The sequence below is a fragment of the Chelonoidis abingdonii genome, chromosome 2 (assembly GCF_003597395.2).
Source record: "Chelonoidis abingdonii isolate Lonesome George chromosome 2, CheloAbing_2.0, whole genome shotgun sequence".
Classification (NCBI taxonomy): Eukaryota; Metazoa; Chordata; order Testudines; family Testudinidae; genus Chelonoidis; species Chelonoidis abingdonii.
This window is the reverse complement of record NC_133770.1, coordinates 183,288,726-183,303,176: the sequence shown is the minus strand read 5'-3', so window position 1 is coordinate 183,303,176 and position 14,451 is coordinate 183,288,726. Positions and strand designations below refer to the sequence as shown.

The window sequence follows — 14,451 nt, the reverse complement described above, 5'->3', positions numbered from 1 at the left end:
TTCATGGTTACGTAGATCCACGAGTTAAATCTCCTCTCCCGTTCATAGCAGACATACAGCTGTGCAGCCATGCTGTGGGCTAGCTTCATTCCTTTTCTGTGTGGTATAGATTCTCATTCACCTGCCCACCATGGAGCCTCTCTGCAAAAGCTTATTTACTTGGGCTGTGAGTCAGGGAGAAGATTTGGCCCTGACTGCGGATTTTGAATTCTCCAAACAAGGCAGCTGCCTCCTTCCCCATTCTCTACTAGTTCTGCCTGCTGCACACCATCAGCGCTCAGAGCAGGGAGGAGGAGTAGAGTAGACATCTGAGAGCAAGGAGAAGGGAGGAATAGGAGGCACTTACATGTGTAGCAGCAACAGTTGAAAAGACTCTGGAGCGGAGATATTGGATTGCTGCTGACTCCTGTGGACTGCTCACACACATTGTAGGGACCCCAAACACCATGTGGATGGGATTTCTGCCCTGGTAGATGCCTTCTTATTTTGCCTAGATGAGGGTTAAAACCCCCACTGTTTTAGATAGCACCCAGATATGCACATGTAAGCAGAGTCAGGATGAGCTGTACCCTGACATCTGGTGGTGAAGTATGGGAAGTGTGGAAAGAATGTCTGGAATGCGAAATCTCAAATATTTGCATAGGCACGCCTACCCCATCCCAGACTGCCGAGCTGTGGGACTGCTTTGTGACAGAAATGACTCAACCTCAGTTGGGTGGTACTTGCTAGACAAGGGACATGGGTTCCAAAACCGTAAAAGAGAGGTTGGGGACAGGTGATTTGGTGCCTGAGGGGTGCGAGCTCCTTGTGGAGCCTAGAAGCCACAGTTGCATCCCCTACTCTCCCACTGTGGAACGTCAGAGTTGATTTTTATTCCCTTAACTCTAGATACAGGTTACTGAGTCTGAACTCACTTGGCTAATGGTGCACTAGCACTGGGCTCCCCTACTATGTGTGAGATCACTAAGAGCTGAAATCACAAAAGGAGCTGAAATTACTGAGCTGGAGCACTGAGATACTGTGCTAACTAGTGGGGGACCTGAAGCTATACTGTGGAACAGAGCAGTTGCGGAGTAGAGCAGTTTGTGGGATGCTGGAGCAGACCACAGAACAGCTGGTGGAGTGGAGCAGCTGGCAGAGTGGGAGCTGTGGGGCGGTGGCACCCACAGAGCGAGCGGAGCTGAGCATTCTGGACAACTGACAGCTCACGAGGCAGCTGGGGAGCGGAGCAGTTCGTGTGAGGCGGGCCGGAGGAAGCGAATGAGCGGCGTGGTCAAGGCGGAGTAGTTCGTGGATGAAGGCGGAAGCAACCACGGAGAGGGGGCGTTGGCCCTGGACCACGCTAAGGTGCCCTTTCACCCAGGGTGCGGGGGAGGACCTCTACGATGACTCTGAAATTCTGGAGGGGGCATTGACCAGAGACTTTTGGGTTGTGGACTTGGAGTGATTGACTTAAACGCACCTAAGGGGGAAGACATTGCCAATGTAACTGGGGGGTTGGTAGGTTTGTGTTCTAACTCTGTTGTGGTTTGTTTCTCCAAATTGGGATGCCACTTGATCCTGTCCTTTCATTAAAAGATTTCGCTACACTCAGATCCGTGCTGCGAGAGGGGAAGTATTGCCTCCTAGAGGCGCCCAGGAGGGTATGGTATGTAAGTGTCCCAGGTCACTGGGTGGGGGCTCGAGCCGGTTATGCCTTGTGTTATTGAAACGGAACCCCTGGATACTGAACCCGGCCCTTGTTGCTGCCAACTCAGAGGGACAGAAGGTTTACACACAGTAGACCACCTGGCTCCACTGGCTCTGTAATCATCTACCACATAAATAAGACGTGCAGTGAGAGCCATATTATATTTAACCAAAAGATAATTATGGCTTCTAAAGGTTTATTGCTGTTTACTGTACACACTAACATGTACATTTATAAAAGCTTAAATTCACTGCATGTTTTCTGAGACCAACTATGTTTTAAACTGATAGACTGCATCTGCTCTGACGTGCTGTTACTGTTTATCTCACAAATGCTAATCTAATATACTGCCATAAAAAGTTTTTAAAATGTCTCTCTTTTCCTTGACTGTACCATAAAACAAGTTAATTTGCATTAAAAATAAATATAAAAACACTGCTGAAAAAGTAACTTGCCCTGCAAAAAGGAAAGACACTCTCAAGACTACTGCTCAGTGTACAACGTGGCCAAGGTTTTCAGAAGGACTAATGATTTTGGATGTTTCCAGTTTTTGGATGCTTAATTTAAGACACCTTAAATGGTCCAGCAATTTCTGAAAATCTTTAAGCTTTCTCAAGTTGGACACCTAAAAGCGGAGGTACCCAAAAATCTCTCTTCTTCTTATGAGGCATCTCCACTACTGGAGGTTTGCCACCATGGTAGACCTTTCATTACAGTCTTCTATTAATCCAGGATACCACATTGTCCATCCAAGATCTCTTTCTGTCTCATGTTCTTCTGCTATCAACTTTCCCTTTCAGTGGCTGTAAACATGCATTGCCTGCTGAACCCTTTAAAATGTGCCCTGCAAATTGAATCTCTCTTTTCATCAGATCTCTGACTAGCATTCGCTGAATTCCAGTAATCTCCCAAGACTTTTTTGTCGGTTACTCAGTTGAGCCATGAATTTTTCAGAATTCTTCAACATCACCATAATTCAAAGAATTGTAGTTTCTTATCAGAGATTGTTTGAATGTCCATGTTCCTCAGCAATGAACTTACATTTGGTCTATGTTAAATTAAGAGTTGGAATTCAGTCTGCAGATTTATGTCCCTTTTCATCAGATGTTTATTCTTCCAGAATGTTTCTTTTGCTCTTGCTATTTTGGTGCTGGAATTCTGTATCCAATCATCTTCTGTAATGATACTTCTGAAGTAGCAATAATTTCTCATTTACTATATTGCTGTGTCATTCGCTTGAACCTTGCATGTTATCCCAGGATCCTTGCATACCACCACAGTTTTGATCTGGGCCACATTCAAGTCTAGACCATATTCTTTGGCATATTCATATATAATCTCCATTAACTTCATTAGACCTTCTTCTGAATCAGTTAGCAGTACTGTGACATCTGCGTGGTGAATATTATTCATCCATTTTCCCATTCATCTTAATACTTTCTTCTGTTTCTTCAATTAATTTAATGAAACACTTGCTATAAATGTTGAAAAAAAAGTCAGTGACATTATACAATCTTGTCTCATTCTTCTCTTGATCTCTATTAATTTTCATTTTGATCTGCTATTATAAGAGCCTTCTGATTCCAGTATAATTGTTTTGTTACTTGGTGTTCATATCCATCAATCCCTACAGCTCTTAATATGTTGAGTAATTTGTACCTGCAGATTCCTTTAAATACTTTTTGGAAATCAATAAAACACAAACACACTGTTTTCCTCAGTTCAACTGATCTTTCTAATATGAACTTGAAGTTCATAATGGCATTTATCATGCCCTTTCCATGTTTGAAGCTATATTGTTTGTTTATTTTCTTATCAAAAACTTTATATGTATTCAGTCTTGAACAACTTGCAAAAGTATCACAGAGGCATGCAATATTAGGCTGATTGTTCTGAAGTCTTTACGGATGATAGATTAGTTTGATATTCAGTTTAATCAACACCAAAAAAGTTACAGAAAGTCAAACGCTATCTACAATGGAAACTTGAAGCTCTGAGGAATCATGAGATGCTAAATCACTATTAAGAAGAAGTATTGTGGATCATTAGTGAAAAGCAATATCTGAAAGCAGCTGTCAAAGAAGCTGCAGATAAACATGTAGGGAAGAAGTTAACAGCTTTGAAATCGTTATTCTGATAGATGAAAGGAGAAAAGTTAAAGCACAAAGATTGACAACAGAAAAAGAGGAATACAGAAGACTAAATACAATTATAAGAATAAATGCAGATTAGTAAAGCCTAAATGACTGAATGAGAAATGCAAAGAAATTGAACAACTGGATACAGAGAACAAAGTGAGATATATCAAAAGATAAGACCCTTCAATTAAAAAAGAAGGTGACCAATATGACCCTTATGGACAATATTCAACACACCCTAAAGACAAGAATGAAAGATGGAGAGAATATATCAAGGAACTATATGGTGATGATAGGCCTGAAAAAATTCAGGTAGAGATTAATCTAGTAAACCTGCCTGTGATGGGGTGGACTAGACCCATAGGCTACCTTCTGGAGACCTCAGGGTTCTGTCACACCCATTCCAGGAAAGGAGCAGTGGAGAGGTCCTCCAAATGACCTGAATGGTTGTGAGGAAGCAACAATCAGAGAGCTGCTGAAATGGCCAATCAGGGGCCAGTAGGGTCATATAAAAGGAGCTGCAGAGAACAGAGCAGCAGTTAGTTGCTGCTTGGCGCTGGAGAAGAAAAGACTATGTGCCTGACTGGAAGAGCAGCAGGACCAAAGACAGTCTGCTGGCAATGACTGGCCTTCCAGACCTCCATTTTTGTTTGTCTCATCTTACAGTTAAGTATCAGAGGGGTAGCCATGTTAGTCTGGATCTGTAAAAGCAGCAAAGAGTCCTGTGGCACCTTATAGACTAACAGACGTATTAGAGCATAAGCTTTCATGGGTGAATACCCACTTTTGCCACCCATGAAAGCTTATGCTCCAATATGTCTGTTAGTCTATAAGGTGCCACAGGACTCTTTGTCGCATCTTACAGCTGTATCTTGGCAAATTGTAAGTTCTATGGTGCAAGGACTAGGATTTTTGCTTTAAAAGTGTGTTTAGTGCTGTGACCCAGGAACATCTTGATTGATCTGGAAGAGAGCACAGGAGGTGCAAAGAGTTTTACAGGAATCCCCTGGATCAGATGAATGCCTATTAAGTTTCCAAAAGGTGGCATGTGAGGTCTCTACCAAAAATCAAGAGCCCACTGGTCATAACCATTTCAAAATACATGTAGAGATAATGTTTAAGGAATTATGTGTCTGTACTGAAAATAATGTTCTTAAGGTATGTGAATTAAGACACGTCACCAGAAGGTGATAAACATGCTCCTGTCAAATAGAAGGGAAGAGACACTTCTCTCTCCCTCCAGCGGGTTACAGGTGTATTCTGAATTGTCTGCATCACAGTGGAGGCCTGAGTTCAATGCTAATCAAAAGATTGTGATGTTGACAGGAAAGAGGCATATAAGGTGAAAAACAACCAAAAGGGGGCATCCTGTTTATAGATGAAGACACTGGATTGGGAGGAGGAATTTGGGGCACAGAGAGAGACTCCCAAGATCTTTTCCATTGAGAAAGCAAGCTGACAGCATGACTCATCTCATGAACAGCAGATCACAGCCAAGTCTGGCTGTAAAATGCTTGAAGTACTTTAGGGGAGCATTGCTCTATAAGATATGAAAGTATTCAGGGGTGGCAGGTTTGTAGAAATTTTAGTGGTGCCCAAACTCTGTCCCCTCCAGCTCTGCCCCCCACCTGCCCAAGGCTCTGGGAGGGAGTTTGGGTGAGGGAGGGGTGCAGAGGGATGAGATGCAGCGGTGAGGGCTGTGGGGTGTGGCTGCAGATGAGGGGTTTGGAGTGTGGGAGGGGCTCAGGGCAAAAGTAGGGGTGTAGGGTGTGAGGGCTCTGTCTGGGGCTGGCAATAGGGTGCTTGGGGTGTGGGAGGTGCTCAGGGTGAGAGTAGGAGTGTCGGGGGTGAGGGCTCTGGCTGGGACTGGGGATAAGGTGTTTGAGCTGCTGGAGAGGCTCAGAGTTTGGACAGATAGTTGAGGATGTGGTGGGGGGTGAAAGCTCTGGCTAGGCTGTGGGCTCTGGAGTGGGGCAGGGCTGGGGATGAGTCTGGGGTATAGGCAGGCTGCTCTGGGACAGGGGCCAGAGAGGAGGACTCCCCCCAGCCCTTCCCTGCCGGCAGCAGCAAGCTATGGGGGAGGAGCCCCCCTTTGCTGCCCCCCCCAGCAGCACACTCATCCCCACCACTGTTACTGCATATGTTTCTAGGGCCTCTCTCAGGTCCAGGAATCTCCGCCACCTCCCCCGTGGTAAGTGCCGGGAGGTGCTGCGTGCGCCTCCTCCCCTGCTGTTGCCCCTGACTGTAGCCTCACTGGGACTGAGGGAGGCGGCTGCCTCCTTGCCCAGCATGGGGCAGGAGCAGTGATGTGGGCTGGGGGGTGGAGGTGGAGGGGCTGTGCTGCTGGAGGGTCCTACCGGAAAAGGGAAGGGTCTGAGGGGGAAGGGCAGGCTCAGAGTCAATCTGTCCTGGCCGTGAGATGGGGGGCACTAGGACCCTGCGGGAGCAGTTGCTTTAGGGATGCAACATGGAGCTGCCTTGAGGAGACAGTGTGTCAGTGCACCTCTGCTCTGGAGCCCGGGAAAGGAGAGCCAGGGGGTGGGGGCAGCAAGTCGGGACCCGGGGACACTTGGGGAAGGCGTGGGGGGGGCACAGATGGGGCCAGGTCTCCCCCCCCACTCTAAATATTGGTGGAGCTGGGCCCCTAGGCTCTGAATATTGCTGGTGCCCGAGCACCACGCAGGTATGGAACTCACCGCCTAAGAAAGTATCTAGTTAAGTAAGTCTGTGTTCCAGAGTGCGAGTTATGATTTTATTTTATATGTCACCACATGTTCCCAATATTTCTACTTGCAATGCTATCATTTGTAACTCTACTCTTTGCTAAATCAAACTTTGCTTTTGCTATAAACAGATTTAGGTGCTATGTGTTAAGCAGAGCTGTGACTGGTGTAAGGTGTAACTGGTTTGCTGGGGGGTACCATTCCTTTGGCAGCAGTGAATCTGTTAGTTCTCTGAATGTCCAGTAGATCAGGGGCTGGACACTCAAAGGAGACACTCCTAGGTTGGAGTGTGCCTATCATTAACCTACAGAGGGACAGTGGAGCCTGAGTAGGCTAAGAGAGGAATTCTTGTGGCTGGGGGGTTGGGAGGGAGGGGGAAAACGGTCTAGGGAGCTGATCCATGGCAGGCACAGACAAGGCTCCCTCATTCTAAGAGCAGGAGGTAGCGAGGTACCTCAGAACCCAGGGTGCCTCTGGGAAGTGTCACAACTACTTCCAGCAATGAGGCCCTGATCCCTCCTGCTGTAACTGCTACAGATGCAACTAGTGTGCAGATGCTTAGACAGTAAGGGCTTCTCCACACATGAAAATTGTTTTGGACTATTCATATCTGCATTAAGTGATCCAGAACAACCGTTGTGTGAGCAGTAGGTCCACACTACCTTGTTATCCTGGGCTAAGCTACTTCCCTTTGGGACCAGTGTGTCTGCACAGCACTGCACAGTTTAGAAATAAGCACTCAGCATTACGTGCAGATATCGCCATGGTGCAATTCTCCTCCACTAGGGTCTGCATTCTGGGATCTTTCTTGCTGCATATTGTGGGATAGCTGCCAGAAGGCACTGAAATTCTGAGACTGAGGAAGACTCATGGTGGCAGAAATTCAAGGATGTCAAAGGCCATTTTCCTAGAACTCTGTGCAGAGCTGGGCCCAGAGCTGCAACAGCAGCTGGACAACCCACGTGAGGGCTCCCCTCGGCAGGGAGAAGTGCATGGTCAATGCCACTTGGAAGCTCGCTACCCCTGAGTGCTGCTGGTCAGTAGCTAACGGGTTTGGTGTTGGTAGATAAACCACTGAAGCTGTTGTCACGGAGGTGTGCACTGCTATCAAGAAGGTGCTCCTCTCTTTCTCTCTGAGTTGTAAGGCATGGCAACAAACAGGAGGTTATTGATGGATTTACATGGTTGAGATTCCTGAACTGTGTTGGGGCAACTGCCTCATGTGCCTGTTTTTGGCCCTCCACACCTGGCATCAAAGTTCACCAATGGAGAGGTATTTCTGTAGGGTTCTTCAAGGACTATTGATCACCATGGAACGCTCCCCATTACTAATGTGTATTGGTCTGGAGAGGTCAGGGCTGGCTCTAGCCATTTCGCTGCCCCAAGCATGGCGGCATGCCGTGGGGGGCACTCTGCCGGTCACCGGTCCCGCAGCTCCGGTGGACCTCCCGCAGGCATGCCTGCGGATGCTCCACCAGAGCCACGGAACCAGCGGATCCTCTGCAGGCACGCCTGCGGGAGGTTCACCAGAGCCATCTGCTGCCCTCCCAGCAACCGGCAGAGCACCCCCCGCAGCATGCCACCCCAAGCGTGCGCTTGGCACGCTGGGGCCTGGAGCCGGCCCTGGGAGAGGTCCATCTATTGTTTCCCAACTTTACATATGCAGTCACTTGTCACTATCATTTGTGTTGCAAATATTGGGGTAAGTTTATGTACACAAAGTTCTCCAAAAATTACACACACAATGATTTCACAAACACAAATGGAGGCTACATAAAAGTAACTTAAAAAAAAAAAAAAAAAAAAAGTCAGCCATCCAAACTCTTCCAAAATTCACAGGTGTTCTGATCCTGTGTTTTGGTTCAGACCCATCTCTAGTTTAAACTGATTTTTCATGGTGCAGTTTAAAATTAGAAGAGTCGGGGAGGGAAGGGGGAACCAGTGCATATGCCAAACTTGTTACTGAATTGCTGAACTAAGATCCCTGGCAATACTGAGACAAAAAAAAGACGTTTTATTTCAAGCAGTAGCAGACATGATTCTCTATGCATCAAATAGGAGATTCAGAATTGCAGCTCTCCCTCTCCGTTAGTCATTATACCACATCCCTCCCCATTGTCATGCATCATGCTCCTCTGCTGAGAAAATGAGGATGCCATTGGACTCCTATCTGCTCTTAACTGACAGTTGGAGACATTTTTGTATGAGGTAATTGACTGTTATATTGAGCTACAGAAGAGTTTGGGGGTTAAAAATATGTGCAGCTTTACATTTATATAACAATACTTTAAAAACCTGTGAGAACAAAGAACACTCTGCATTTAGCAGGGATCCAACTTTCATTCTGGCTTCAAAAGGCTCATTCAACTAGGCCTTGGAATACAGTGAAATTTCTCTCCTAAATAAAATGCCTGCCTTGTACTCTCTTCAGCAGGTCGTCAGTATTATAACATCTCTCAGGTCTCCAGTAGTTCATTTTGGAAGCACAAATACAAAAAAACAGCTGATACCAGCAAGTACTTACTAATCACCTACTTCAACCTCTGCTCATCTCAGACCTACGGGGACCGACATCACATCCTGCTTTTTAACCCAAAGAACAAACTGTGCAGTACAAGGGCCAGAAGAACATACTGACGCCCTGGACTGACATCTGTGTTTGAGACTAAGCTGATTCCCTATTCTCCTGGCACTTGTTTGGGAAGAGGGGGCAGGGGAGGAGACAACAGTTTTTGAGGGAACGAGGCTAGTTCTATTTTATTTTTCTTTTGTGCTCCAGCTGGTGCTTCAGAAGGAGATGAAAGAGACTATGCTTCAGAAAACACTGCGTTATTTCTTTCTGGACATTTCAATACAGTTTAGCCATGCTGCTAGATGTATAGTCAACCTTTCCCCGCTAATACTCTGATTATGTGAAATTCCAGCCATAGATAATGCGGCATTTATGTCAGGGGAAAAAACGCTACTGTAATATGGTCCAAAACAGAAAGGTGGATCCAAAACCCACCTTTTATTATCCTGGCACATTTAGTCATTAAGGGTCTGCCATCATTTCCTTTATAGATGCCCATTTTTCAGAAGTATCCCTGGCCGCGCTATTAACTTGGTTTGTAGCAGGCATTCAAGACTTCACCATGGAAACAAATATTTTGTTCACAAGCTTTCTGTTAAACCAGTGGGGCTGATGTAAAGGTACTGGTGTAAATAATAAAGATTCCTGGTTAAATAATCTTTTTCTTTGGTCTCTCCGAACTCCAGATTCAACCTTGCTTTTTAAAACTGAATGATCATTGCTCCATAATAAGGATCAGAGGCTTTAGGAATGCTGGGGAAAACTTTTATGACCCTCATTATATGACTTATAAACATGTATGGCCCTTGTTACCACAGGATCTGAGCACCTCCCAGACTTTAATGGATTCATCTTCACAACACCCCCCTGCGAGGCTGTAATCAAGATGTTACAGATGGGAAGCTGGGGTACAGAGAGACTGACTTGCTCAAGGTCACAAAGGAAGTCCAGGGTGGAGAAACCCAGCTCTCTCAAGTCCCAGGCTGGTGCCCAAACCACTGGACCAGACTTCCTCTCCAGTATAAAGACAACCCCAGAGTTCACTTTAGAAGCATTGTTTTCCTGTGTAAGTGCAAGAAGGAGTTTCATTTACTTTAAGAGTATGTCCATAGTCAAGGTTGGATTAACCTTTTGTGGGCCCCGGTGCCCAGACTGTGACCGCAGCGCATGGACCATGGCCCCGCCCTCACTCTGCCCACACTCTGCCATGAGGCCCCACCCGCTGCTCATACAGGGAGGGAAGCAGAGAGGAGCAAACGGGGTGAGGGCATGGAGAGGAGCAAATGGTGGGTGAGGCCTTTGAGGGAGGACCCATCTATTGTTTGGGTGAGGCCCCTCGAGGGGAGAAGGCCGAGTGGGGACGGTGCCTTGGGCTGGAGAACGGGGCCATGGTCCAGCCACCAGGGCCCCTTCTGAGTGTGGGCCCGGTGCCACTGGCACCATTGTAAACCCCAGTACTATCCACACTTATGGTGGCACGTAGAGTACAGACACTGCTTGCCTGGCTAACACAGGTATCAAGAACAGTGTAGATGGGGAGGCATGGGTTAGACAAATAGAATGGAGTGCTCTGCACATCTGAACCCTAGCATATGCACCTTGCACAGTTCTCCACACGCCTAAGCAGTGTCTCCCATGTCAACATTTCTATTTTTAGCAGTGTAGTGTCCCACTGACTGCCTGCTGCTGGAGCCTTTCCCCACCACAGTGAAAGTCTCCAGCAGCAGGAAAAGGCTCTGGCATGTGCCAGAGCCTTTCACTGCCCCTTGTAGCTACACGCTGCAGTGAGTGTGGATGCGGCCTGCCTTTCACTAGTCTGTGGCATGTAGTTACATATACCCTACATGCTGCCGCAAGTGTAGGCAAGATTTAAATCAGTCTTCTTCAACTCTCACCTAAGTCACTGGAAAGAATCCCATTGACTTTTATGGGAGCTGGATAGGTCCTACGGTGTGTAAAGAATGAACAATTCCTGTAATCCTTATCCAGGTAAAACTCATTGATTTCTGTGGAGTTTTGCCCAAGAAGGGACTGCAGGATCCAAGTAACATGTGAGTGGAATGACATTAATGTTAGCAGGATCATAGAAATTAGAGAGGAAAAAGACCTGTTAGACTCCTGGGCCCATCTCATGGTCTTTGTGGGATATAGCAAAGGAGAGATCAGATGTTTCACACTCTCAAGACAGCAATACCTCATGGTCAGCACTATTAAAAAGAGCAGCAAATCCCTCTGTCACTGTCAGTACTGACAGTTATCACTTGGACAGGGTCTTCTTTTGCACATGCACCAGAGGCACTTGCCTGCTTTGTTGGGGCTTGAAATTGGATTGAACATTATGGGGCAGAGAGAATCCCTTTATTCTCAGATATTCCTGAATTGCTCAGCCACCTTCTTGATCACTTATCTGAAAAAAGGAGGATTATGAGTCTGAGTAATAGTTGGAGAAGTCATCATGGTCATTTCCAAAGCAGTGGTTAAAACTGATCATTATTTTAAACCAGGTTAGGACTCTCCTCCATCAAGAGGAGAAATGACAATACATCACAGCCAACAGCATAGTGCTTCATCATTCCTCTTCATAAACAATGAGGTAGGGTCCTGCCCGCAGGTCCTGGGCCTAAATCTTCACAAAATTCCATGTACGTTATGGGGCATTGTGATACCACTTTAGGCACCCTCTCGTTCTTACCCTGTGGCCTTGCTGCAAGGGTGACTGGCTCTAATTCGACAGAGGAACACAGAAATTGTCAGACTGGATCAGACACAATGTCCATCTAGTCCAATATCCTGTCTCTGACAGCAGAGACAATGCTAGTGGGGGCTTGTGAGGGCTATAGTAACAACCTGAACTGAGGCAGTTAAGTCCTTGATCCAGCACCCATTCACTCACTGAAGAAAATGGAAAGACCCTCATTGACATCAACGAGCTGGGGAGCAGGACCCTAGTTTGCAGCATCTGTAATGTACATACACGGGCTTTTTTAAAAAGCATACTGCAATGGGCTTTCTCTCCCTTTAGGCCCAGGTTGCAGGCAGGTATGGTGTAAGAGAGAGGCTGGGGGAATGGGAAATTGAAATCAAAAGTTCTTGTTTTGGGTCAGAGCCACCTGTCATCAGCTCTACTGGCACAGCTGTGTCAGGGCTTCGACAGCATTAAAGTGTGTGGAATTTTTAGATAATGTGGTCTTCCCTCATTTGGGATACTCGTGATGTTACGCTATGTATTATTTGATTAAAGGGACAATGTATATTTTAAATCATATGCTTTAAACAAGCTCATACTCATGTTAAAGATCGGAGGTTCTATTAGTGCAAGTGAAAGAATTGTTTAATTCATTTGGCTTGTCCCATTTATGCTCTTTGTTTACTCTGTGCATCTCTTTCAGCTTGACAGCGAAGCCAATTCCACTTTTGTTTATAGTCAGTTTCAATGTAGGGCTCTACTCCCAACACCAGAGGGGAATGTGTTTTGAAGCACTTGTTTACATTTGAATTTAAAACAAGTAGTGGAAACAGTTTGTTTTCAGTTTTCATTTCATAATTTGTTACGACAATTCATAACAAAATACAAACTGTTAGGGAAGAAAATTAGAAAGACTGGTATCAGCAATCACAACAGTCTGGCCGAGAGGGACACTGCTGGGAGAAGTAGGTCCAAGCTTCCCTTTGTAGATACATTTCTATGGGTTTTAGATTTTATGAAAGTTTGCTTTTAAACACAAATTTGGGGTCAAGGTTAACTTGGTAGAGTCCCCTGAAATGCATGTTTTGGCACATGTACTGTGTAGATTGTTATTGCTACATGATGTATTAGATTGTTGCATAAAGACATAATATCTGCAAGATGTGAATATCAGGCATTTTCACAAATGTTGTGTGCCAAAATATGCATTTCACACTTACCCATGCAGTTTATACAGCAAGTAATACAAGTCCACAGTAAGTATAATACACTAACATTTGTTTACTTTGTTTACGTAACCCTTTAATTAAGGTGCTTTTAAAAAGTTTTCAGATTAGTGACACAAGCACAGCAATATACGTCTTCAGGATCAAATTCCTCTAAGGTGCCAAGATTCACATGAGGTTCATTTAGGAGCAGCAATTTGTATGAGGTCTTCAAAGATGAAGTCATATTTATTAACTAATATTTTCTACAAGGAAGATGACTACACTGAAAAGGTTAGCCTACCAGCCACTGCCTCTGGTGGCAGGATATAAAACCCTCCCTCATCCACCAGACACCCGCCCCCCAATCCAGCTCAGCCCTGAATTGCACAGCTGGGCACTGGGGTCAGTAACTTTAGAGCATTCAGCCATATATGGACTTGTCTAAACTCTAGGTTCCTCTGTATGATTCGCCTTGATCATCTAACATTAAAATACAACTTGTCCTGGCTGTACTAGGGGTTTAACTCATGTTAACTAACACATTTTAGATATGCACTTTTTATCCTTAAGCTTGTCTAAATGAACACTTACTACCTAGCATACCAACTCTCTATATGGACTCTGCGGCTGTACACTAACCTATTAATTAATTAGAGGCTGAAGATTACATTTCTGACTATCAAAACTAGAAGTGGGTGAATAATTAACAATTTATTCAATCATATTTGTCCCTTTCTCTGATTGCGAAGTGTCCATCCACTGCTCACAACCTTCTCAGAAGTGTTGTTTCAAATAATTCATCAAATAATTTCTGTACATAATTCTTGGTCTCAGACTGAGCGCGAGCAGTTTGCTGCAAGTATTTAATATTCAAGATGTGCTGGTTAGTTTTGATTGAACACAAACATCACATGGTATCTTTCTGTTCCCTCATTGGATGAATAACTCAGGTTTCTGGTGAAAATACTTGTTTATTATGAATTCAAGTTTTGTTATTTGTGATTATTCTCTAACATTTGCTTGATATTTTCTGATTCCATGACTCATGTGCCAGTAGACTCATTGGCAGAAAGCAAACACAAGAAGCAGGTGAAACAGTTCAACAAATTAATATAAAAATTGGAATTTACTTTCATCAAATATTATTTTGCATCATTTGCTTAGCTCTGATTTCTCTGCTGGCACAACCAATTAAAGCTGATCTGTAGTGGACAAGCTGCTGCAATTGGTGATGGAAATGTTTTGGAATTATTTTTTGCCTCTGGCTATGTTTTTGTTACCTGGAATCCTATCACACTGGGCATATGAATCCATATCTTGTGATTTTATTTTATTTGTAAGATGTCTTGGAAACTGCCTTGTTTCTTCTGGCTAATGCAAGTGCCTTTGGGCTGCACTGTCACACAAGTGCAGCCAATGTGGTGCATGTAGGGG

At 45.0% G+C, this 14,451-nt stretch overlaps 1 long non-coding RNA gene across 2 annotated transcripts in view; it reads right to left on the bottom strand.

The window, feature by feature from the left end:
- LOC116832512 (uncharacterized) overlaps positions 1 to 14,451 on the bottom strand; it is a 139,843-nt gene that overhangs the window by 12,931 nt on the left and 112,461 nt on the right. The gene's annotated exons all lie outside the window — the stretch shown is intronic.